We start from the raw sequence: 4,287 nt of genomic DNA on the forward strand, positions 1-4,287 counted from the left end.
GTCCTTTCAGACTTGCTGACTACATTTAGTCTCTCAGGTATGTGGCCTTGCTCTGACCTCTTGCTCATGTAGAGAGCCTTGCAGAGCAGGACATACTACAGGGGCTCTGCGCACCTCAGCAGCGCCAACACGAGCTCTGGTGAAAGAAGCTCGATGGGATTTCCTTCTGGTAGCCCCTGCCCTTGTGTGGGAGCTGAGAGCACCTTGCCTGAAGGCAGAGTGTATCCTTCCGGGCAGGAATTCAGGATCACCAAGCCGTGCCTCCTTGTCACTGGCTACTTATTCTGAGAAAAGAGGCCTTTTTAGCTTTCCATTGACCTCTTGACTTAGAAACAGTTATCTTTCACTCTGAGAAGAACGTACCTTTCCATCCCTCTTACTGCCTCATTCAACCTCATTGGGCCGATCGACACAAACAGGCATAGAGACATCAAATTGCCCTAATTGGGTCAGGCCATAGGTCTGGTCATGGCCAGCGATCATTGCTTAGAGAAAGAACAGAAGAAGTGGGGCCCTACAAAAGGACCCTGCCCTTGGTGAATCTGCCCAGCTACCAGCAGAGTAAAGGCTGCAGCTGGTATCCATCACCTGATGATGCAAATACAGAAATACCAAATACCAGAAAAAAAAAAAAAAACTTGAATTTTTTAAACTCATGCACATGTTTTTTATGAAACAGCACAAATATATATCTACAATTGTATGTGACATGGACCTCTATATGTGAATCACTAATGGCATGTTTCACTATGCTTCTGTACTCACAAGAAAATAGGTGGATTGGCACTTTCTGGACATAGTAAACATAAAAAGTATATCTTTTTTTTTACTACCAGAAGGGTTTCTTTAATTCTCTCTCAAGATATTTGCGCTGTGGTCTCTCTCCTTACAACTTACTCTGTACATTTCATGGGAGGTCTCTGAGTTTCTGTGATCCTACCTTCAAGTTCTCAGCCCCGTTTCTGACAAAGGCATCACACTCCTTAACTATGTAACTACTTTTATGATCAGCTTGCACAGGAAAGCTGCAGACCAGCAGGCTATTCAACACTAATCCAAGCACTGCCAAAATCATAGTCTTCAAAAGGTCCAGTAGGCTTTGACCCATTTCATCAAGCTTAGAGGCAAGGCCCTATAAGATGTGCTGCTCAGGCTGTCCCCATGCACAGAACATTACATCCTAACTCTCTGTCTTTGCAAAACTGCACGTCTTTCCTACAATTTGAAGCATCCTACTCTTCCTAGGATCTTACTCTTTCTCCTGTGTGCTGCTCTGCATGGGGCAAAAAGTACCTCTGGATGTATAAAGTGCCAGGGTTGGAAAAAAAAGAAAGCATGCTATTCATTGTCAATGTTTACGTAAGTGAAAAAAATCATTGCTTACAAAACAGAAGGTGAAGGTTATACCATCTGAAATGTGTGGGGTGTTTTTTTTTTTTCCTGCTGAGCCATGTCGGGCAGTGCAGGTGGAGCCTCTCCTGGGTGCAGCGGAGCAGACAGGCACAGCTTTGCTACGTGTTTCTGCTCTCACAACCACACACAAACCTCGAGCTGTGCTCTTTATCTTTCTTTCTTTTCATGGGGCTAAAAGATAGCAGTTTGTAAGACAAGCAATAGCCAGGCCTTATAGCTTTTGGTTTTAACCAAAATAACCACAGTATTCCACTGAGGAACAAAAGAGAGAAGTGTCTGGATCCGCACTTCACTGGCTGGCCGATGCCAGAAGAAGGTTAGGGGCTGGAGGAAGATGTCTCCTGCGTAGAGCAGTCCTTTGCTCATAACAACAGAAAGCTTTGATTCGGCCACATCTTGGCTCCAAGAGGGAAAGCCAAGCCTTCTCTTCGGGCTGCTGCAGCCCCCAGGCCCCTCGTGCTGCCCTGCCTGTCCCAGCAGCTGCCCTCTGAGCATCGCTGCCTTTCACATCCCCTTCCCTACTTGCACAGTCCACAGCTAGCATTTTGCTTTTTTTTTTTTTTTTTTTTTTTTTTTTAATCGCAGAAAGGCCTCCCCGCCTAATCTAATTCCCGCTCCTTTGTCACAAGCAGATGTCACTTTTACATCTGTGCGTCTGCTCGAGCGCCCGGCTCCTCCAGCCCAGCAGATGTTGCCGCCGCCAAGGCAGCAGCGAGGAGGGGTGTGTGTGTGGGGGGGAACAACAAAAAAAAAGCAAGGCTCAGATCCCTCTGCTGGCGGCGGCCTGAACGCCACGGCCCGGCCCTGAGAAGCGAAAAGAGAGAAAAACCCCGGGAGAGTTTCGGAGCTGACCCTAACCGCGCCGCTCCCCATCCCAAATGGGGCTGCTCGACGGGGGGCTGCTCGCCGTCCTCCCCACGGGGGAGCTCCGGGCAGGGCAAGCGAGGGGAACCCCACGCCGGTGCCCGGGGCTTGCTGCGGCCACGGGTGACCGCGAGGAGTCGTGGAAAGGCCGCTGGGCCGGCTCGGGGCCGCTTTCCCATGGGCGGCGGCGGGCGCACAAAGGCGCGCTGTTCCCTGTTTTGTCTCGCTGCCTCCGAGCATTCCTCCGGCTTCCCCCCAACCCCGGCCCCTTCTGAAAGGGGGAGAAGAGGAAAGAAAAGTGGCTTTTACACGGGCAGAGCCTTTTCCCCCGGCCCCCGCTGGCAGGAGGCACCCCGCGCATCCCCCGCGCATCCCCGCGCATCCCCTGCGCGCCCCGCGCATCCCGGCTGGGCCGGGGCTGGTGGCGGAGACAAAAGAGCCTTTTGGGAAGGCAAAAACAAAACACACACACAAAAAAAAAATAGAGGGGAGGGGGGAGAGAGAAAGCAACCGGGAGGCTCTAATTCTATTTGCGTCGCCTGGAAATCAGAAGGGGTTTTTCCACACTTCGCCTTGATTTGATTATTCCTTAGAGATGGTTTCTCTGCCCCCAGCCAGACGCGTGGGGGAAGGCCGCCGAGGCAGTTGGCCTATAGTGGCAGTAATCGAATTACCCATTTGCTCCAAGTTTTTCGGCAGAGCCGCTCGCGTGGAGAAAGAACAACCGGAGCCCAAGAGCCCCGGGGGGGCGGGCAGGACGGGACGGGACGGGGGGGACAGAGACAAACCCTGCGGGCTTGGGGTGCGGAGCCGGCCCCGTGGGGACACCAGCGGGGGACAGGGACCCCGCGGGGCGGTGACAGCCCCCGGGGAAGGTGCTGGGCTTGGGCACGGTGGCTGCGGGTGCGCGGCTGCCGAGCGGCCCCGCAGCCCCGACGGCGCGTCCCGGGTGCGGGCGGCACCGGGGGAGAAAAAGCGGGACAAAAGGTTTTTCCCCGGAGGAAAAGCATTCGGAAAATTATTTTATTTTATTTTATTTTATTTTATTTTTCAACTGCCCTGCGCTGTTTAAGAGGGGGCGAGGCACCTCCCTGCCCCGACCGGGTATTCATATTCATGAGAGCGCGGGGAAATAAAGACAAATCCCCGCTGTAGTAACACTTAGATTCGCATCATTCTTTGGTGCCCTTTAGATTTGGGGGACGGAAGACAGATGTTTGCAGCGCTTTTCTCCTCTTGTCTGGCGGCCATAAAGGGAGAAGCATTCAGAGCTCGCAATTTGTTTCCACCCTCGCGCCGGAGCCGTGTTCACATTTATTTTCATTTCGCCGCCGCACAAAAAAGTGACCACGGGCCGCCGAAGGCCGTTCTTTATCAAATCCACATCGTACAACGTGCGGCCGCCATAAAACCTTCAGAGCTCGCCATAAAGCCATCACCCGCCTCCTCAGCGGCTCGAGAATCTTGAGAATCTTTCTCTCTCTCTCATTCTCTCCCCTTTTTTTTTTTTTTTTTTTTTTAATGGCCCACCGGGAACCCGGAGCGCCGTGTCCCCTAAAAAAAAACCCCGCTTGTTATAAAACCTCCTTGTTGTAATTAACTGCACCGCTCCAGAGCATCTTTAAGGTACGAGAAAGCAGCGCCCAGCGCCGCCGTCCCCGGCTCCCCTGTGCTCAAGGAGCAGCCGTGAATTAAACTACTCAGCTCGGCAAACACTGCGCCGGCTTAAATGCCCCCGTAAAGGCTTTAGGAGTTTGTTACTTTAATTGCCGACTTGTTACGGAGCACATAAAGGGGGTAATGAATGTAATAAAGCTAATTACCCGCGCATTTAAATCATAGAAAATCTCCACCGTCCGTTCGCGCGGCGGCGAGATGCGACTGAGCGTTTCCTGCGCTGCCCCACCGAGAGGGAAGCCTTAATGAAATCCAGCTAACGAAATGCAAATTACACCGCCGCCGAGCAAACTCCCCGCCGAAGCGCGGCGCTTCCCCCGCTGCTGCTGCGCG

Source organism: Aythya marila (assembly GCF_965140915.1).
Source record: "Aythya marila genome assembly, chromosome: 4".
In the NCBI taxonomy this organism is placed as follows: domain Eukaryota; kingdom Metazoa; phylum Chordata; class Aves; order Anseriformes; family Anatidae; genus Aythya; species Aythya marila.